The sequence below is a fragment of the Ciconia boyciana genome, chromosome 6 (assembly GCF_034638445.1).
Source record: "Ciconia boyciana chromosome 6, ASM3463844v1, whole genome shotgun sequence".
NCBI lineage: Eukaryota > Metazoa > Chordata > Aves > Ciconiiformes > Ciconiidae > Ciconia > Ciconia boyciana.
This window is the reverse complement of record NC_132939.1, coordinates 21,189,526-21,211,867: the sequence shown is the minus strand read 5'-3', so window position 1 is coordinate 21,211,867 and position 22,342 is coordinate 21,189,526. Positions and strand designations below refer to the sequence as shown.

At 45.8% G+C, this 22,342-nt stretch overlaps 1 protein-coding gene across 7 annotated transcripts in view; it reads left to right on the top strand.

Moving 5' to 3' along the window:
• Nucleotides 1–22,342, top strand: part of LOC140653530 (uncharacterized) — an 84,430-nt gene that overhangs the window by 24,288 nt on the left and 37,800 nt on the right. For 2 of the 7 annotated variants that reach the window (XM_072865703.1, XM_072865697.1), the window contains exon 1: nucleotides 12,420–12,748. The exons of 3 other annotated variants lie outside the window; for them this stretch is intronic. The gene's annotated coding sequence lies outside the window, so the exon portion shown is untranslated. Of the gene's footprint in view, nucleotides 1–12,419; nucleotides 12,749–12,926; nucleotides 12,996–13,364; nucleotides 13,388–22,342 lie in introns of those variants that run through there. 2 more of the 7 variants (XM_072865701.1, XM_072865702.1) reach the window with 2 other exon arrangements.

Sequence of the window (22,342 nt, the reverse complement as noted above, 5' to 3'; positions counted from 1 at the left end):
TCATATACCTATACTACCAAGGATTGCTTTGGTTCTGTCCTTCCAAGTTGGCATGCTGCAGAGGTACAAGGCAGTTCTGTTCTGCTGTACTTGCTCCCTTATCATGTTTGTATTGGTATCCATGATAAAATAATCCCCTGCTATCCCTAAAAAGATTGCAAAAGCTGCAAGGATGAGGCATGAGAAAACAGACTTGGTGTTAATAATTTAGAAGCTAGATGCCTAATGCTTTCTTAATAGTTGCGGTTGCACACATGAAAATATGATTTATGTATTGATATGATACGAACACCCTGCAAAATGCATACAGTGTGAATTTTTACCTGCGTAGAACCATACTTGTAGGCATAACTATTCATATTATACTTAACTATTAATATATCTAATGAAGGATTTCCCTGGATATTGGACTGAACTTGAAAAGTCACAGCGGTGGTGCTTACTGAGTACTTTATAAGCTGTATTGATCTGCCAATTGGGCAATCGCCTCCTTTTTAGTGGAAAATGTGACCCTACCAAAGACAAGTCTTTGGATTAATTTCAGTTGCCTGTTATTTTTCTTCCAAATCTAGAATTACAGTTGATGAAAGGAGCAGAGAGACAGGTGCTTATTGGATGCTCTTGAGTTCTTGAGAGGATTTTTGGGACACCCTCCACAGCGAAGAGGCAAGGAGCTGTTAGCCTTCTCAGTTTGGTAAGCTTGTCCCCAGGTGTGCTCTGTCTACAGAGCAGATGCTAGATGGCACCAACTCGGTGTGTGTTTTGCAAGCTCTGCACTGAAGCACTCTGGCTCGAGATATATGAAATTGCTGTATCTTTTCCCTGGAGGCTGAGCTATTCGCCTACCCTGGAATTGAAGAGAAAAAAAACAGCCGTTATTAGCAGATCGAAAAGAGCAGTCTGCCAGCCTGCCTAATGCACGGGTTACGCCACAGCCCAGAGCTGGTCTTTTTGTTAAGAGCAACTCAAATAAGAAAAGCAAGCAAACCTCCAAACGAAACAGAAACCAAAACTAACAAAGGAAGCATCTGGTATTCAGATGAACTGATATAGGAGAGGGAGGAAAAAACAAGACCTCCAAAGGCTTGCTACTTTGGCCAGAAACTTGCAGTTTGGAGATGGCAGGCATTTCATAGTCAGATGATGGTGATGCAGATGTTCCTACGGTGCAATCCTAGGCAAAAGCAGGCTGGGTGATGAAGAGTGGTGGAAGATGCTGAGCTAGGATGCAGAATAGCCATGTCTTGCCCCACTTAGACGAGTTGAGATGCACCTCTCCAGGGCAGCTCTGGTTCTGTTCTCCACCGTGGTTTCGATGTGATGAGAAGTACAGTGGGGAGGAAGGGAACCTGGTCCCAGCATTCACCTCCATTTTCGGCTTGCCTGGTAAAGCAGAGCGCAGTGCCAGCGTGTGACAGCACCGAGGGACTTGCTTGGCTGCTCTGCATGAGCATCTCCCCATGGCGGTACGGTAGGAGCCCTGGTCTGCAGGACACGTAGCCTCGTGCTGAGATGGGTTGGTTTATTTGAAAGTCTGGCACAAGGCAGAGATGCTCAGGTTAGTGTTTTTATTACTATAGAATTTGTAATGCCGGGTTAAGCATGCAATCCCTGCAAACACATGAGCAGGAGGGCTGTTTGTTCTGGTTACTCTCCTAGTTGCCAGAAGCCGAGTTGATATGAGGTGGGAGAAGAAATGAGAGGAAGGGTTGTTTTAGCTGGATGCTGAATGTAAATAGCAGGTACGATATGCCTGCAGGCTGCATTGTTGGGCACGTAAATCTAGTGAACAAAGGAGAGGACAGACTGCTTGTATTGGCACTGCTGTTAGCTCTCATTTTCTCACAGCTGGGGGACCATGAATGCACAGACCCCATTGATGGATGTCCTCGTTTTAACCTTCTCAGTTGAAGGGATTTGTCTGCCCTGAAGCATAACACATTTCTACATGCGCCTTTCCAAAGCAAAGGGTTTCACACCCCTTTGCTGAATGGTCCGTGCCAGCCCCAGAGGTGTTTAGTGCCACGTCGCTTATCTTCACCTCGCTGTGGAGTGAGAGATGCCTGGCCCAGAGTTTTTAATTGTGGTCATCACTCTCGTGATTACTGTCTGTAATGTCCGTAGAGCTCGGAGTCCTTTATTTAACCAGCAACTGGTGAGAGCATCCTCATAAAATTTTAGTAACCTATCATTTTAATACCTTAAAAGTCTTGGCTCCTTGTATTCAGAAGTGAGTAACCTGGTGTGAGAGTGCCTGGTTGCTCATAGTGTGCATGAATGCTTGAAGCAGCTGCAGAGAGTGGGAAGTACAGGAGGAGTGCAGAGAAACAGGAAGATTTGGTCAGCCTGGTTGGAAAGTAGCTACAGCAGTGAGCAAATGCTTCCTCTTATGTGCACATGTGATTTCTGACATCAAGGCTGAAGGCTGATAAGGTGCCTTGGCTTGGAGGACAAGTTGAATGATCTGCGTAAAGTCCTTACGATTTCCCCTCTCAAGGCAGAAGTGGCTAAAAACCTTCAGAAGAAAAGACCTCCGCCTGATTTTTGCTGCTGCTAACTTCTTCTGGATGGTTGGTTGCTGCAAGGAGAAGGATTGTTGATCTTGCTGCTCCGTGTTACTGGTGTTACATCTGCTCCTGGTTCAGGGGAGATGGAGGTGTCATCTGCGTGAGCCATTAACCTGTTTCCTGGACCTTGCTGCGTTCATGCATCTTCTGACAGAGCAACCGTAAAGTGGAACTGATCAGCTTCCTCCCTGCCATGAACGTTTCTTTTGTTAAAGAGAGATGTTTTCGTTTTGGAGAAAAAACACACCTGAAGCCGCCCTGGCAGGCTTGCTTTTGCCAAGGGTCAACTTGGACACTTGGTCAGACAGAGGAACAGCTTGGAAACAGTGCCTCGGTCCTTCAACTGCCAGAGGACAAGTGCAGGAATAAAGTGGCTTAAAAGCCCCTCTGTTCATCAGTACAACACAGCACCGTCTTCCTATTCCTTATGCGTGTACTGGTTTTTACAGCCTTACAGCGTCATCCACCAATTAATGGTTTTGGTAAGTGTTTGCCGTGGTGTAGAGAGGTGATCCTGGTCTGTCTTCCTGGAAGCTTGTCCTGTCTGGCAGCGCAAGAGTTTTGTAAGCACGATCTGCTTGTTGCAGCATCTAAGATTGCAGTGGTTGATGTGGCAGGGATGTCCAGGCAGATGGAGGTGCCTCTTGCCCTCAGATTTCCTCTGTAAAGCTTGTGGCCCATTAATCGTGAGAGTGAATGTCTTTTGTAATGGGCTGATGGTTGTGGATGCTGGCTGAATTTTGTGCAACTCATTGGGGGTCTCAGTCCTGGAGTCTGAGCTGCCTTTGTGTTGTCTCACAAACGGAGTTCATTAGCCGGTGTGCAACACCCAATACGCACACAGAGCCGAGATCGGGTGTTGCACAGCGGGTAATGAACTCCATTTGTGAGACAACATTTGGGTTGATGAAGGGTTGCTGCACTTGTTCTTGTCCGTTTGAACACTTGCAGTTTCTGTTTGAGTGACACGCTGCGGAGAAGACAGGACATGCTGTGTCTCACTGTTTGTGGCTCTGCACCAGGGAAAACAATGTTTCCCTTTCGAATCCTCTGCCCAAGAAAGAGCAGGTGGTGGTTGTTCTCTGCAAGGAGAGTTAGAAGTATCTGTGATCCCTCCTTGGTCTGCTCATATCGCAGAGCCCTGGCAGAGATAGTCTCTTAAGATGCCAGGACAGAGGGCTTAAATGCTGGAGCCCAAACCTCTCCCAGCTTTGCTGTAACGCCAATGTGTGGTAGCTCGAGTGGAAGACCTGCCACGCTGGTTCCAGCCAAGGTCCAACTCGGCCAGTACTCCCCCCAGTGATGACCAGAATGGATCCTCAGGGAAGGAGAATGAGTTGCTGGATTTAACAGCTGCAGATGGTCTTGTTCTCCTGCAGTTAGCATGTCACTTTGCAGACACTTTCTATAACTTGCCCTGAGTAGCAGAACATGCCACAGCCCAATTGTGGATCACTTGGAAGAAGTATTTCCTCCTTCTGTTTGACTTTTCTAATCTGCTGTTTTATGGTCTTTCACTGTGAACAGTTGTTTTTTGTTCCTAACATGGTTTACGTGACACCAGTGGCTCCTGGAGGTTGTTTTGTTTCTTGCCTCAGTACATAGATGCCTTTTTTGTGATGCCCACAGCTTAATATTTCATGATGATATACTTACTGTCTGCCTTTACTGTGCTGCTCTGGAATCTGCGTTTAGGCAAATGCTTTGTGGATGCTTTGAAGAGGATTAGAACTGACCTTCTAATTGGAAAGAAAATAGGGTAATTGCAGACTTAGTTGAAAAAGTGTTCTGTGCTTCATTGCATTGACTTTCTTGCTGGAGGAGTTGTTGAACATACTGAAGAGAAGGAATTTGGAAACATGCCCACATGACCCCACATCTGTTACTCAGCAGGCATTTTTGTTGCACATCTTGCATTTATTCTCTTGGTGAAACATTAGGCAATTTATCAGTCTTTCCATTCTATAGCTGGACACCCCTTTGCGGTCTCTGTCTTTCCAGCTAAAAATGAAGTGAGAGTGATGCTTGCTAACAGCATGATCTCAGCAGTTCATCTAGAGGAAGACAGAAGTTGGCTGCTCTCTCCATTTAATCACTCAGTTAAAGGTACTGAAAGCTGCAGCGAAACTCGTTTCAGTTTTCCAAATGCTGTGATAAGAAAATAACCAGCCCTGTTTCCTCAAAATTGCCAGAGTTGATGTCCATACACATAAAAATCTAACACATCCAAAGCCTAACTCACAGGTTCCTATGCAAGAGCACTACTGCTTGAGATGGCTTGATGGAAATAATAATGCGTCCAGTGAATTGATTGTCATGCTCCACAATAGATAGTACTTTCCAGCAGCTTAATTTACTGTGGTGTGTGGGGAGGACAGGTCTGTGTGACTGTGAGTTTTTCTGGTCTTCCCTCAGCAAAGATTTTTCTTTGCATGTCTATGGATTTCTGCTTTGTGCATATAGAGGTATTACTTGGTATGGACTTTGGAGGCAAAGGGGAAGCTGTGCCATTTACCATGAATGGTGAGGGCTCTTGCTTGAGGTGACTGATGAAGGGAGCAGACTAGAAGTTAAGCCTACAAATCTCTACTTCTGTACCAAGTCTTGTGTTTTCTCTTTGCTGGTCCATGTTGAGAGGATTGGAGATCCATCAACAGCAATAGAGTAGAAACTGGGTGGTGACTGGTTTTGGTGAAACTTTTCCTGTGTGTCTTGGTTTCTTTTTCCAATGGGATTTCCTTAAAACTATCCCCCTTCTCCATCTTCTGGTGGCTGGTGCTAGATCAGACTGAGAAGGGCCTTTGTCCATGGCAAGGGCTCCCAAACAGTAAGATGACGAATTTAATTGATGATGGGTCTGAGCAGAGGAAATAGCTGCTTGCCTGGCTGAGTGCTGATGGCTCGGTGGGACTTCTCCTCTTCTCTTGCTTTTTGAGTCATCCCACAGTACCTGTCATGGTTTCCCGTGTGGCTTGTATTCGCTGTGCATGCGGGATTTGTTCTTCACCTGGGACCAGAACATGACTGATGTTACTTTAGGAATAGCAGCAGCAAAACCAAGCTGCTGTCATCTGTTCTCCGAAAAGCATTTAGTTGCTGTTTTTCCCCTGTGCCACAACAGAGCACTGCAGACTTCTCCATCTCTTGCTCCAAATGCAAGTAGCTTTCTTTGGTCTTTTGTGTTCCTGAAGAACCTTGTGGCAACACAACACCAAAATTCTGCTGTTCAGGTTGAGGTATGCCATGGACATGTCCTTCCCCTGAAGGGCGGAGGAGAGCACGGAGCAAAGATGACAAATGTTATGCATTAAGCAAGGTGACTTGCCACAGTGTAGTTAGTAGCATTAGTAGTCCTGGGAGCTAAACCTCTGTGAGGCTTGGAGTGCCCATGTGTTTTTTCCACTGTGAGATGGAACTTGGTACGGTCTGGCTTTGGAAAGCAAAGAAGAAATACTGTTGGAGAGCTTTCCCCTGACCTTCTGCCTTCCTGCTGCAGCAGAGCCTACAAAGTGCCAGCCTTTGCCAGTCTGAAGTCAAGGGGCTGGTGTCTCACGAGGTGCATGGCGCAGTGTATGGAGAAGCCTTGTGGCATGTTGGGAGCAGTGAGTATCTGTGGTTGTGCCGAGCATGTTACATACCTGAATGCCAGAGACTGTGTCAAGGCTTGGGTTTACAAACAGAGGAGCTCATTAGTTAGGGCAGCTGGATGATGTGGCAGGGGGCCCAGGTTTGGGTAAGCTTTTGGGCAGCTGCTTGAAGGAGGAGGCAATTGCTGAAACATTCATAAACTTGACGATGAGCAGACTCTTCCCAGTTGCCTTGTCTGTGGTGGAGATGGGGGAGCACAGCCAAGAGCTGCCGTACTCGTCCCAGGGGAGGTGGCAGGGAGCAGCCTCAGGAGCCTGCTGCTCCCTGACACGCTCCTCTGTGTTAATTTTCTTCATTTATTCCCATAATAAATTTCTGCCTTCAAAAGCCTAAATGAGCAGAGGTCTGCCAGAGCAATGCCAGGAGTGGTAGCTTTTTCTATTTTTTTTTTCCTACTGTAAGGTTCATATGAAGGAGAGTGCTCTTATAGTCTCAAGAAAAATAGCAACAAAGCAATGCTAAATACTGGCTATAAAAAACCTACTTATTTGCTGCATGCATGTTGCAGTGGCAATGGGGGCATCTCATGCAAGCCCCTTGTTATTTTAGCTTTTTTTTCTTCGCTGCTTACATAGGTTTAAGACTCTTCTTAATATTATTCCCCTATATTTAGAAATAAGGGCACAATAGTTCAGCCTCTGAACACCTTCAGTCTTTGTATGTCTCACAAGATGGCTAGGAGGTGTGCTGGTACCTGGTTTTATGGCCCCATGTCCAACACGAGCTAGGTTGACTCATCTGGTTGTGAGCATTTCCCCAAATTGTTGTTGTCTTGTTTTCCTTTATAAGTTTTCTCCTGTTTTCCTCCTGAAAAATAACACAGCAGATGGTGGCAGGAACGGCTTTGGGGAATCCAAAGTTAACTGCTGAGCTTGTCCTCAGTTCACCCCTCTCACGTCTCTTGCCATGGCAGCCTGCGTTAGCAAAGATAACGTGTTAGCTGGAAGAAATACATTTTCTGTTGCATGAGGAATTAGCTAATCATTACATGCCTCGGTTTCCCCATTTAAGAATGTGTTCTTTAAATCTTTAAAACGGCCTGTCTTCTCCCAAGCTTGCATCTCTGTCGAACGAGCATGAATTTTGTTATAAAGCTTTCTGCAATAGTGCTGCTGTGAACCCAATGCTGCTTCCTACAGACAGGCGCAAAGTGTCTTTCTGTGCATCATTTGGGGAATAGCCTTAGTAACAGGATAGGACTTAAAGCTTTCCATTTTTAATTTTTTTTCCCCAGGGTATTTTTGCAGATGTTGTGGTTAAAGGCTTCTATTTTTAAAACCTTAAATCTTGGAATGTGGCTCCATAACAGTATATAGTGAGATTTGGAAAAAAAGTCTGCTAAAATTGTACATAAGGGATAGTGGAACAGTTAGGTCATGTTAAAGTTGTTAGACTTTCTGCTGGTGGTGCATGTGGTATTTTTTTTTTTTAAATGAACGCAGAGCTATGAATATTTTTATTTTTAAAAAAACAAATAATGGGCTTTCCATCTTGGACAAATGTCCCTTTTTTTTACGACAGGTTTTTTTTTCCCAGTTAATGGCTTTTTTTAGTGGGAGCTGGCCTGTTCTTTCCATCTGATCTCTGTGCCCCACCTCTGAATGTTTCCATTTCAGAAAGGAGGAGGATGCTGGTGCCAGCAGATGAACTTCAAAAGGTGCTGTGCCGGAAAGTGTCACAGTTCTGAGGTGCTAGGAATGAGCAAGGAAAAAAACCCACCAAAACCCCTTAAACTTTTACTGCCATGCAAAGGTAACAGAAAAACTTGCTTCTTGGTTTCTCTGGTCCTTGTCATGCTAAAATACTGGAACTGAATAATCCTGTCATCCCCTAAAAAGAACTGGAGAGATTTAGGAGCACTCAATAGTTTTTAAATGAAACTATGATGTTCTACTTCCTGAATGATGCAGCTGCGCTGTTGAGCTTGGTGACTTAAAATGGGACTTTTGGGTGCTGCTTAGCTGCAGGACACAGGTAAGGGTTCTCTTTCTCCATATGCCATCATATTGCTGGTGGTTACACCGCAGACCCAAGTGGTACCCAGTAGTCATGCTCACCCCCATTCCTAGTGCCCAATCAGCCATCCTGGTGGAGCTGAGTTTGAATTAGGCAATGTTTTTCTGTCCAAGCCTCCTAAGAGCCTATTGAGAGGGAAGGGGAATGGCTTTTTTTTCAAGAGCAGCTGAATGCAATGCCCTAGTTACCATGGGTTTTTAAATGGAGTACTTCAGAGGATGTACAAAAGCATCTTTAGCACTTGCAGTACAAGGAGAATGAAAGGACCGAGATTATGTCAGCACTGCAGTGGAGCCTTAAATGAGTATCATTCATTTATTGTTAGGAGTTGACCCAATTTGGATTGTATTTATGGAGTGGGAGGGGAGGATGGACTGGACCTGTTTCAGATGACTTTTGAGCCTTCAGTGTACTTACAGACTTTGTGTGGGGATTGTATTGGCCCCCACTGGGTAGACAGAGCCCTTTGGAGGGTGTTCCCCATGGCACGGTGACGCATCCTGCCCTTCCTGGCTAGACATGCGCTGCCAAAATGGGTTGATTCATGCCATGTCTCTCCATGCAGCATTGTATTGGATGGGGAAAAATTGAGTTGTGAGACAAAACCTGCCCAGCTGATTTTTATTTATTTTATTGCATTTTCTTGCAAAGTTTTTAAAGCCTCCAGTTACTATATAATTTGCAGACTGGTTCCAGCCAAGCAGATCCTTAGCTGAAGGCTGTGACTCTGCAAAGGACTGGTGAAGGTAATAGGTCGTTAAGTCTGCATGCAGTGGGATGCTTCTCTTTTTGCTTCCCCCGCCCCCCCCTTCCTGTAAAATGATGGCGGTCTGTTTTAAGTACCACCTGTGTCACGGTTCTCTGTTCCCTTCTTTTCTTATGGCTGGGATGGCAATGAAGAACCTCCTTTTCATCTTAAAGGGCTTTGAAAGTTGGGTGTTAGGGTCTCCTGCCACTGTCTGCATCTCCTTCTGGAAGGCTCTTACCTGTCTTTTAAACAATGTTGGTCCCACTGGGAGGAATACGCCCTCTGCAGATCCTGTGAAGGACGCAATTTCTCAGATTCCACATCTCTTCCCCCCCCCCCCCCCCCCCCGCCGCCAAGGATTCCTGTAGTCATTACATCAAGCTTAACCCTGATGATGCAAACTGTTTTGAGAAGTGTCCAGACCAGAAGCTGCTGTGGGCTTAAACCCATCTGCAAATTTGGGAGGGGGAAGGAAGAAGGTAAGCAGGGAAAATTCATGAGGAACTGGAGCTTAGAGAAGCTCAGCCTTCCCAGCAAACACTCCTTTCTAGTTCAGATGTGCCTTGTGTGAGCACTAGTAGAAATCTGAGTTTCATTATAAATTCATTAGCAGCATTCCCATTCATTCCAGTGGAGCCAGGGTTGTGTCCTCCAGCTAACCAATGCTGTAAGCCCGTGCCTCTTCCTCTGGAGAGGCATATCTGCCTCACATCCTCTGCAGCCTGCTTTTAAAGGGAGCCCTTTCCCCATGAAGAGGGAGAGAAAAGCATCCATCCCTTCCCACAGCTGTCCTAGCAAGCTACAGGCTGGTCTGCTCCAGGGGAGCTGCACCCCAGCTCCGGTGGGGTTCAGCAGGGTGGTCACCGGAGCACTCACTGGGCTGAAAGCTGGGGCTGAAAGCACTTGGAGGGGCTGTCTGGATTTGCTCCTTTGGAGACACCATCGCCTGCAAAGCCTGGATGTATCCAAGCACGGATGCATCCAAGCCCAGGTTGCGCTGGCACCAGCTGACTTCTGCATTAAGGTTGCTCTGTAGAAATCGGCATATGATGCTTTTAGGTTTGCAGAGAACCTGCTCGCTGGGAAAGCTTTCTTGTTTGTGGGTGAAAGTATCAAAATGATGTTAAATGCAGATGTACTGCACAGCTGGAGGCAAGGGTGGGTGGATGGTCTCATGGGGCAGGGTCCCTGGGGTCTGCCAGCACACCAAGGTCAGAGCGGCAGCAAGTCACCTGAAGCAACTGCAGAGTTGAGCGTGTTGGGGCAAGCTGGCATTTCCTCCTTTCCCTGGCTTTCCCGGGGGTACGAGTGGTAGTTTTTGATAACTAAAGAGACACCTCTCTTCATACAGAGAGGTGTCTCTGGTGTGGGAGATGTGAACCTGAGTTCAGGCTTGGATGTGTCCCTTTTCAATCTGTAGGAGCTTTAGGCTGGTTATTGTGTTCAGTTTGTTTTTCTTCCTGATTTTTTAAATCAAATTTGATAATGCTGGTCCAAGTAAAGGATAATGAAAATTAAGTAACTTGCCCTATCTCTTACACAGCCACTGCTGTGTGTAGTTAGTAATTTAATGAGAAATGAGGCAAGGCAGAGCTCATTTTGCTTTCCTATGAGCAAGCTGGCTCTGCAGGACTTTAGGAGTAAGATGGGATAGTAATCAGGTGTGATGTTGTGGTCTTTAGGGCAAGACTACAGGAAATTCATTGTATTCGTTTGAACAGGATGGAGCCTTTCACATGATTATTTTTTTAAAACTTTAATTTTGTAATCTTTAATTTTTGTAAAAAGCAGGAAGATTCCCTAAACTTGGAAATCTATTTCATCTGCTCAGGGAGCAAAAGACTCCATCTTGGTCTGTCTAGGGAGCTCTGGCTGTCCCCCTGGTGTGGGGCATCTTGTTTAGCAGATGCTGGGTGTTGCTGTGCCGAGAGCAATGCATTGAATCACCTTGTAACTTGCATTAGGGCTGGAGGGTTTTTTGTTGCAGAGGTCTGCTGCTGTTGAGAGACAGCTTGCCTCGAAGGGCTATTTTGTGGGCTTTTTAGAGCTTGCTGACACAGACCTCCCCCAAAGTTCCCCTCCGCTGTGTCTCTTTTACCTGAGAAGTCGCTCCAGAGCAGCTTTTCACTGCATCTTCCCACTCAGTGAAATCTGTCTGTAGGGGCAGTCTGTCATTCAACTGTCCTGACTGGTAAGCTAACTCCTTCCAGAGCTCACTGGGATTTCAGAAGGAATAAGAAAAATCTTTAATGTCAGTGGCTTTGCATCAGGAGGTGTGATTACTACTTTTTCCTTCATCCTGATAGCTTTTCTCCTAGACTTTTTAGGTGTCTGTGGATTATAATTTAATTTCCTCTTGAATTTAACAGCTTTAAAAGAACTAAAATCAGTGGCTGGTTGGAGTTGTGATTGGGGATGCAGAAACTTTCATGCCATTCTCTTCTAGAGCAGATATAGCTTCATGCGCAAAGGAGAGCGGAGAGCTGTCCTGTAAAGCAATCCGCTGCATGTTTGCAACCAGAGTCCTGTTCCAAGCCCTACGGAGTAATGTTTTGGGATACTCTTTTAGTCTCATGTGTGACCCTCAGCTTTTAAAAAGCACAGCTGAGTCTGCTTCATTACCTTGCCAAGTTTGAGTTGCACGTGCTGTGGTCCACAAGCCTGGAGAGTGGCTTTTCTGCCACTGCACTTCTCCCTGATGCTTTTAACCTGGTTTCAGTGTAACACCCCTGCCTGCTTTTCCCTAATAACCTCTTGCCCTGTTTCAGCTAAATTTTTATGGGGTAGAAACCCCACAGAGTTAATTTTCTACTTGCTGGAGGGATGCAGTCCTAAGTTAACAGTTCACCCTGAGGGAAGACAGATGGGACTCTGGCAGCCCTGCCAGCTTCTCATATGCCGGCAGGCCATCAAGGGTAGAAACAGTATGTCTGGTGGCTCATCACTGGAGATGATGAATTGCCACAGGGGTGATAAGACTCAGGGGACGCAGGGAACGACTCCTTAGAAAGTTAGGCTGCAGTAGTTAAGGTGTCCACAGAATAGCTCACGCCCGTGCCCTGCTCTTACATCTGGTTTGGAAGCTGTGGGGCGGTGGAGCCACCCAAAGACCCGTGGCGCAGATGGGAGAGCCTGCAGGTGAGCTGTGGCACTGCTGCACGGAGTGGGTGACACCCTTGAGCATCCCTGGCATGGCCAGGCGAGGAAGTCCACAGAGCCTGGCGTTGGCTTGCTCATCACCTTGGTGGGCTCCTCGCTGCCCTGGGGGAGCATGAGCTCTTTTCTCTGAGGTTCCTGCAAGACACAAGGCAAAGTGCTACAAACCACAACAGCTTCCACTCTAAAAATACCATAAAAGGCTGTGTCCTTAGAAGCTGGGCATGGGAGCAGTTCCCACCCACATTACTGCAGCATGAGTCACTAGCCTATTGCAACTGCTCTCCATGTGGATGCCCGGCTGAAGATGCAGCAAGGAGCAAAGGGAGGATGGGGAACCACTCTGTAGTGCTGTGGAAGTGATGAAGAGTTACGAAGAAGAGGATGACATGCAGGCACACATGAACTCGACCGAACTGCCAGATGGTTTTGCTTTCGTTAGTTTTTTTTTTTTTTTGAGAACTTCCAGCAAATGCTGCTTGCTGATGATTTGAGCTTAAGGTGTTTGCAGCCAAGAGTCTTCTGAATATGCAGAAACTCCCAGTTTGCTTTTAGGAAGCACAGTAATTGCCACATGAATAATATGAAGCTGGAAAACCCCTCTGACGTGGAAGTACGTTTTATTTACTCTCTTTAAGCAAAGTTTTTCTCTCCCTATCCTTCCTCCTCATCTTCATCCTTCTCTCCCCTACCCTGGAAACAGGCTGCGCTTCCTTGTGACAGATGGTGTAAAAACACATCTCCCTTAAGTTATGTGCTGCTCTTACTCATGCTTTTTATCCAACATGCAGGTATCAGGGAGTAAATTCGGGTTTGTTTTGGTTTCTTTCGTGAGATGCCACCCACTTGCCCCGGCGATGGTATGGTTTATTGTTTTCCCTTTTCCTTCCCTTCTGCTTGAGAAGTCTTGGCTATCGGGGTTTACCAGATTAAGTTTGTCAGTGGGAAATTCTATAAAAAGCTTCCTTTATTTAGACGCCAACCCAGTAATGACATCATGTGGGCATGTCTTCCAAGTTCCTCTGGGCTGAGCGGATGGAGGGAGGTGGTGGCCGTGAAGCTGAGCCCTGCCTCTTTCCCAGTGCATCTCTGTGATCCTGCTTGGTGGCTGTCTTTCAAAATAACCCTAATCTTCCTCCTCCTTCTGGGGAGAGCACAGGAAGGTCCCCCAGCAGACTGGTGCATCTCTTTTATAGCAAACTTTTTAACAGTATAACATAGCTGTGGTTGTCTTCCTGCTCATCGCTTTCAGGTTAGTCCTTTGAAGTGCTTTTTGGTGGGTATTCACCCTGACTTCTCAGGGAAGCAGGAGGCTTGCATACTCAGTATCTTCGATGCTATTAAATTTTGCATCAAGCCAGTTTCAGATAACTTTAACAGGGGAACAGGTGGACTAAAGGTACAAATACCTGTGTGGACAGGCAGAGAGCAGGGGGAATGAGCACATATGAGATGTGCTGCTTGTTTTATGGTGGAGGGAAGGGGGCAGCTGGGGGGACAGGGCAGGGCAAGAGTTGGCCACCAAAGTAATGGACTGACAAAATTATTTTTCTGTGTGTGGTTTCTTAAGTATTGTTTCGAGTGTTTCTGAATGCGGGAAAGGTGTGTATTTGTTAAGGGTTAGAAAGTAAAGAGTGTGACCTGGACAAGGTTTCTGGACCTTCTGGAGAAGTTATTCCTGGATTTAATTTACATCTTTGGAGGAAAAAGCATGCTGTAGTGTGCTAACCTTCCCCTTGTACGTGCTCAGTTTGTTAAAATGTTAGCACAGGCGTTACCTTACCTGCCTGCAGTAATTCCGGGGTATTTTTCTATGTGATCAATAAACCAGAGCTTATTTAGGCAATGAAATGGTATAAAACTCTCTGCTGGGGGGCATTTAAGTGACTCCCTTTATTCTGCTCATCCAACTGTTGAAGGAAGCCATCAGGTTGCCATACATCATGACTATTTTGCTGTCCACTAAGTGTCGATTACACCCTTTAGAGCTGGGAGGATTTTGGGCAGCAGACTGAGTAACCAGTTCAGTCTGTCCATAATGCAGATTTTTCCAGTCCTACCTAGGATTTGAGTCAGATGAGAAGTGGTTTCCACGCCTGTGCCGACACTTGCTGCACTGCTGCTCCACTTGTTGATGTTATCTCCTTCCCACGTTCTCCACCTTGATACTCTGAAGCATTAAAAAATAAAAATAAATCCATATTGCACAAACACTCTGCAGCTCGGTATGGGTGGCCAAAATACTTTGTTCTCTTTAGAAAGTTATTTTGCAAAGTTAGGTTGTGCTAGAAGAAAATACAGATTTGCAGGTGCCAGTTTCAGACAGCATCTTACCATCAGATAGCACAGAAAAGTGGATCTTTGAGGCAGCAAGCAAGGTCTTTTCCCAAGGCCTCCTGTTGCGTTCCCTGGCAAGAAAATCCAGTGTTCAAAATACCACCTTAATTAAAAACCAAACAAACATGTTTTTACCATTGGGAAGTGACATCTGATAATCTTTTCTCTAAAGAAGGGGTGTGAGGATCGGGTATTTTTAGCTGCAGCTATTCTCAAGTTGTTGTTCTTTTATGACCTTCTGTTAATAATACATTTCTCTAACACTTTGTTTGAAGTTTTTGTAATTCCAGAAGCTTTTTCAGCCAAAGGCATGTTGCTGGGGGCAGGAGAAGAGGGAGGAGCAGCTCACAGGCAGGAGAAGTATTGAAATCTGTTCTCTGGTGGATTTTGGTGCCTGAAAGGGAATGCTGTTAGAGTTGGGTGCATCTTGTGAGGGACCTTTCCCAGGTCAGAGGGGTGGCTTATGCTTCAGCTTTTCCCCCAGCTGCAGCAACTGCAAGATTGCCACTGCCTATGTCTTAAAAGCAGTTGAGCATGGGATCAAAAAACTGAATTTGGACAAGTTTAAAAGGTTGGAAGAGGAAAGCTTGGACAGAGGAATGACATGCTGATGGAGATGCTGTAGTGCAGGAATCCCATGGGAGGGCAGGCATAAGGAATGGCAGCTTAAATGGTCTTTGTGTAGTGGTCTGGGCTGTGGCTGACTGTCTGGAGACACTTGGGACTTACTTGCAAATGTTGTCATCTCTGAGATAAGAGAGACAAAAAATTCCTGTGTAAAACCTTAAGGTCATCTTCATCAGCCCACAGGATGCTGGGCTTCTCCTCACCTGATATCTATAGACTGAAAAGCCAGCATAGATCCTGGAGGTCAGATGAGCTGGTCCTGGACTTCTGTGAACATCAAAGTGACCGTGGAAAAGCTTCTCAAAGAGCAGTGGTATAAAAAGCAGGAGAGGAGAAGCATTTTCAGGTTGGCTTGCTGATGCTATCTGTCTCTTGGTAGTTACCAGCAGAGATGGTTGGGCTTTCCAAAGTGAACTGTGCAGTTAGGTGTTCCTCCATGCTTGCCTCTGATGACATTGGGTGAGGAAAGCAATTAAGCTGAGTGTAAATAATAAGTACACACCACGTGAACGCAGGCAGGAGGAAGGACAGGCAAGAGGTGTCCATGCTGCATCTGTGGCATGCTGCTGCATCGCGGTGGGCATCAGGGAAGTTGGACCCGGTGGTGGGGCTGGAGAGGTGTCTGGCTTAGGTTGAGCCTGGCGAAGGGACAAGGAAGGTGTTTAAGTGATTGCTTACTTGTTTACATATTTTTTTTCTCAATATCCAAATTGATGATGAGGAGTTTCTGCTAATTGGCAATAAATGAAATGAAGGAAACATTCCCTGAGCTGAAACTGTTGCTTGCCAACAAGTTCTTTCATGCTGTGGTGCCTTTTTAATGACCACAAGCACTGTCAGAAACAACAGCCCGGCCTACTGAAGGTGTTGACACCACAGAAGGTCACTGGTCCAGCCTTGAGTCAGAAAAAAAAGGGTTGCTGCTCCCCAAAACATTGAGCCCACATCCTGCAGCTGCTGGCGGGGAGATGGGGGCTGCCGGGTTACGGGGATGCTTGCAAGCCCCACGCTGCTCTAGGGCTGGGCAGAACTTGCCACAATAAAGAGGATCTTGCTTGGAAGAGGTTATGGATCATTTAACACCAGAAATTTGCCAAAGTGGTCTTCCCCCCCCCCCCCCCCCCGTGTTCTTGGACTGAGAATTTTCTTATTTGTTTTGAAGCTCATACTTTCAAAATCTGTTCAGTCTTTGGTAGAGCCTCATGCCAAAGCGATTGCCAGAGTTAAGACCTGACCTTTCCTCTTCTGGATGAGACCTCCTGGGAGCTTTCACCAGCAGATAGTGCGAGGCTGGTGCTGAACTCCTGCAGGAGCATGTTGTCTGCGACTCCACATTTTCCCTTGCATTGGTTTCGGGGTACAGAGTGGCCGTCTGGGTAATGCTTTTGTTGCAGGGAACCACCACGTGTGTATGAAAGCTGTTTGGGCTTGGCAGCAGCCGTCGTGGGCAGATTTCAGTTAGGAGTTTGCAAGGTGTCAGCTTGGGTTGCGGTAGTTGAGTGTTTCATATCCTGAATAATACTTGGACTTTTGGTGCCCTTCTTGGTTTTAGGTCTTGACACTTGATACTCTGGTTGCTTAAAAAAAAAATAATTAAAAATAAAAAGTGACCGAGTGTGTGCATGCATTCAGTACTTTTTTGGGAACTGTAAGCTTAGCACCGTGTTTTCATGTGACACCTGTGTTTAATTCTGTTAACTCATTGGCAGGAGTGCCATGGGCTTCATGCCTGGTGTGAGAGTGTTTCCTTCGGTTGCTGAATAAGAGCAGCATCAGCAAGAATGGAAGTTTCATCTGGGTGGTTTTGGGGTGAAACGTGGTGATAAGGGATCTGGCAGGAAGGAAGCGCAGTGTGGGTGAGAAGAGAGAAACAGCAGATACTCAAAGTATGATAGAGTATGATACAGCAGATACTCAGAGTGGGCAGAATATCTTCTGGAGATGGTCTGCAGCTAGAAAGCAAGGGCAGTCACTTGAAGCCAAGTCAGTGGTGCAGAGTTGGCCCTGTCTCTTCAGGCCACACAGCTGGAGCATCGTCTCCTCTGCAGGACCTGTAAAGTGATGGAGGAGGTGCTGGAGCGTGTGGTCCCCAGCAGGGATGGGAAGGGCAGAACTGGGCTGCACCTGGGTCTAGGCTGGATTTGCTGGATGGGCTCTGAAGGGCCTCTGTCCCAAATCACCCTCTACTGCTTTTTGTTGGGAGTGGGCCTGTTATTCTACTGAAAACCCTGCTGAAACAAGGAGGAGAGAAACAATCTGGGAAAGCAAATATTTTCTGATAACGGTCAGCAACAGTAGAAGCTTTTGTTTTCTGTCAATGGAAGGAAGTGGGAGAAACACGTAATAGCTTTAGCACAGCACAGGCTTTACTTCTGCAAAAGAGACTTAGTGCTCACCCTCCTGTAGTGGGTCCTAGGAGAGGATCTGGTGGGGGCATATGCATAAGGAGAGAACAGGCTGCTTGGAGCAGGTGGGAAAGGCGCAGCTTTTGTTTTGCTGCAGCTGTGCATCTGTCTGAAGCAGGTGCTAAAGAAAGGTCTGCGACCAGTGAGCCAAGATGGGAATCCATGTCTGGGCTTACATGGGAAATGGAAACTGGGAAGATGAACTCCTTGGTTTGTACTCAGCCAGGACAAGACTGAAGCAACTGTACTTTAAATTAAAGGGTGGGCTCACAGAGGCTCCTCTCTATTCAGCTAAGGGTGATGATAAAGAGCAAACCAGCTCTGATCTCTGCTCTCTGCAAAAATCCTTCCTGCTGAAGGACTGATGTTTTATAAAAAATAAAATGCAAAAAACTCCCATTAAATTGCTATTCTATTTTGAAGTCTTATTTGGAGGCCTGCAGGCATGTTTTAACTTGAGCATGGATCTTATTCTTCATGTTGGCCCCACTCTTTCAGAAAAAAAAAAAGATTTCTTTGTGCCTTTCCTATCAAAACACCCTGCACTACCCTCAGATGCTTCTTTATTGACAACTTCCCTTTTCCAAGCCTTCTTGCACAGTGCCAAGTCCAGCTGCACTTTAGTAGGATGCATTCCGCTCTCCCAGGTTTTGATCTTGGAACGGGAAGATTCCCATTTCCCAAGCTGCCGAGGAAATCATCATCCTGCTTGCAACTGTCTTTTGTAGCAATTAACTGAAATTTTGTGTTTATAAGTGAACTGTTTTAAGTGTATGTGTTTTAAGTGAACTGTCTAGTTGTTGCTTTGTTGGGTGAATGTTAAAGCATTTTTAAGATAAATGCATCTTTGAAGTTCAAATTATCTTTTTTTTTTTCTTTAGCTGAGCATGTCTTCAGCTAAGTAAGACTGCATCTTGAAACACAGGTGATACTTGAGTTGTGTTCATTTGTTTCCTGGAGAGAACAGCATCTGCTGCTGCTTTTATGGGCAGCCCTTGCATGGGTCTCCATCATACCAAATGTTTGTATTTATATCACTGCCACAGGCTCTCATCTACTTAAACTCCCTCTGCTTTTTATCTCATCTGAGAAGAGGTTTTGTAATTTTTTTAGTTCTTCCATGCATGCTGTCACCTTCCTCGTGCAAGCTCCAGCTTTCACTGGAAAAACCCTTCTCAAACATTTTCATTAATCAGACTTGATTAATGAAAATACAGACTTCAGCCTGTAGTGGTCCCCTTTGACTTGCTTTTATCTGACTTCCGTTGCTGTCCATTATTCACATCAGAAATGCTGAGGACATGCAAAACAGTAACTGTAGGTAACAGATCCACTCCTGTTTTGAGCACTGGTTTTTCCAAAGTTCCTTGTGTTGCTTTCTCAAGTATATTTGATGAAGGTTCTGCCCGAATGCCTCCGAAAAAACTAGAAATGGAAAGATAATGTCTGGTTTGATGTCTGTGTGAGCCTATGTCACCTGGCTCACTTGGTTGTACATCCCCAAGTAGGTACTGCACTCCATGGTGGCACCTGTGGGTTCTGGTCCACACCAGACCTGTTTTGGGGCCCTCCATGCACCATGTGGAGCTGGACTCCAAACAGGGGGCTGGCTCAGGCTGCTCATTGTGCCATCCTTCCACCTATGAGTCCCTTGTGGGGTAAAATGAGGGATGAGCCAGATGAAGTGCTCAGGCATAGCATTCTCCCCCCCCCAGAAACCAAGCTGAATTTGTGCCTCCTCCCGATGTTGTGATCATCGCAGGAGGTTTCCAAACCAGGGGTGGGGAAGGCACTGAGTCAGCAAACCTGAATTTCTGGTTCACACTGGTTTGAGGTGGCCTAGGGATGCGGGAGCGTTTGTTGTTACACAGTGGTACATGATACAAAGTGTGGCAGTATTCTGCCATCTCCCCGATGGAGGGGTGCGTGCCATGGGCTCGGCCTCACTGCTGCGGGTCAGGGGAAAGCACTGCCATTGTGGTAAAGCCCATGAGACAGCAGTGTGGTGATGCGAGCAATCCTTGCCGAGCCTTTTGGAGACCGGTGTTTAGCTAATTGGGAAATACCCCAAGTGCTGAGGGTGCACTTGCAAGGAAAAAAAAGTGTCGTTGGGGGCTTTGGGGTGAACATGGAGGAGGGGGGAAGACTCATTTTATCCTCCAAGCACATGTGCAAAGGTGCCAGCAGTTCACAGCCACTGCACCAGGAACAGGTGTGGCTTTGCTCTGGGACCGGGGACTCCCTGCTGCAGTGAAAGGGAGATGCGCTCTGTACTTGCACAGGGTTGTCGGTGGTGTGGGCTCGGACCATAGTTTTGGGAGCACTGGTTCGGCTGCTGTTGATGGCCAGGAGCTGATGCTGCTTGCCGCTGGTCACTGTCTGGCATGGCACCTCACCAGCTGCCTACTACCAGCACTAGGGCTTTGCCAGTGACCAAGAGATTCTCATCCTCTTCCACGCTTAGCTCTTACCAGTGTCCAGCACCAACCTGCCCAGCTGCATTTCCAGCACTCCCCTGAGCATCATTTCATTGCACTTATTGCAGTAACAGTTTCTGTACTTTAGATATAATATGGCTTACTCCAAAATATCAGTACCATTTCATTTTCCCTGTCTGGAAGGTTGTGTGTCTGTCTTTCAACCCCAGCAGTCTCAATGGATCCATTTTTAGTGTCAAGTTCAGTTTTACGTCAACCACAGTAAAGTGGTAACAGCCAAATACATTGTGAATTGTAAGATGTATTTTGGACCAAATGATACCCATGTGGATTTCCACACTATTAAGAAAAAAAACAACCAAGAACCCTTGAGTTATTTTTATATTGATTCCTAAGCTGGCAAGCTGCTTTTAACAGGGTGTCCTACATGACCATCGCTGTTTCATAAGCTGAAGCATTGTGTCTGGATAGGTTGGATTTTATAAACATGTTTTCCACAAAGGGAAGAGAGGAGGACTTCTTGTTGAACAGTTTCCTCAAAGGAAATACAACCATTAAATTTTCTTGTTTATATAGAATGTTGCTTTTGCACAAAAAAAGGCAAAAATTCCTGCGACTGTTCAGTTGGGGTAATTTTAGGAGTTATCAGCAAGCAAAAAGGAAGGGAAAGGTTATGTTGTAATTAAAAAAAGATTGCTTTCATACTCCTTAAAAAATTTTGTGTACCCTAATGCTGTCCTGCATATGGTTCAAGGCTGTAAAAGAGCTTTGGGAGATGTTTTCTCAGTACTTTCCAGTGTCAGATCAAATACTTCTTGTTTCCCTGAAGTTTTCTATTACTGGACATGCTTGTGTGGGGCTTTGGTAGAAGAAGGTAACAACAGCTCGCCCATTAGTGTCCAGAGATATTGTTTGAAGGTAATGCAAGTCCAAGGTACTGCCAGCAAAATGGTCAGGGAGTGTCCTCTGACAAATACAATAATTTACTGCATGGGGTTTTGTATTTGGAGGCGGTTTAAGCTGATTAAACTCATTAAAGCAGTTGAAGGAATGAGGGTGGTACTCGGAGAACTTCATGTAAAATACATATTTTCCTAGGGGATGGGCATTAGTCTGGGTCAGCATCAGGCTAATGGCTCAAGCTGCCCTCCCCTCCTAAAAATGGGGTGCAGCCAGGGGCTCTGGCAAGCGGTGCAAGGCCCACATGGTGAGCATAGGTCTCACTTTAACTCAACTTGTATATCTATAACTTATAAATCATTCACCTCGATTATTTTGGGCGAGTTTTCCACAGACAAGCTGCATATCATTGTTAGTGGATTTTTAACTTCCTACCCATTTATTTCATCGGCTGTCCCAGTGACTTTATATAATGGTACATTTGTTATTTCCATATTTGTGTCTTAAAAAAGATGCCGACCCTCTGTGCCAAGGAGAGCACAGGCTGCTGGCAGCACAATAGCTTATTTTTGCATCCTTGTTCCTTTGGTTTTGGCTAGTGACCATCACTAGCTCCACAGTGCCCAGGATGACATCTTGGGTATCAGCCAGGACGTGTGTCCTCACCCTGCTGCTTTGGGCACATGTTAGGTTTGGGTGGCCTGTAGCTGGCAGTGGCCACTGAGCCGAAAAGCAGTAAAAGTTTTAAATAGCAAAAGGAGATGTAATAAGAGCTTTTAGCTTACCCAAAATTGCCATGTATAGCTGGAGGCAAGAATGACCATGGGGATGGTAAAAGGGAAGAGTAGCATGTCCCATGGTGTTGCTACATGGACCAAAAAGAATAAAATACAATATTTTGGGAGGAATGCATGTCCAAGTGGAGAATGACCATCATTGTAGCTTCCTTTAGTTTATGGTTAAAGAAATGTAAACTGCTCTTCCAGTCTTAAGCAAACAGAAGAAGCCTGTTCCTAAGCTCCGTATTTATGTAGTTCCTTTCCAGGTCAGTGCATCACCCGAAAAAAGGGTATTTTTTTCTACCACCACCCCCCCAGCACCCCCCCCCGGCTTTTCTGGCCTTTTTATAGACACTGGAATGGAGGAAGGAGGGAATGCAGAGAGAAAATTAGTCTTCAATTCCCAAAGCAGCACATGGACTTTTTCATTCTTCAGTTTACGTCTCTTTTTTTAATGAGAGATCATTTAAATAATGATGCTTTAAAAAAAAAAAATTCATGCATCTTGGGGTTTTTGTGCTGGTTTTTGTTTGGTTGGTTTTTTGCTGTTGTCGTCTGGAGAAGATGAGTTCCTGTCAAAAAGAGCTTAAAAAAATGTTTGGATGCTCTTTTATTCCCTGTGAGGTCTAAAAGTAGAAGCTGATGAAGAATTGCTTGTAGACTCACTGTTCTACTCAGAGGGTTTAGCTTATGTCTAAAGCTGTGTCTTCTGACAGCTGAG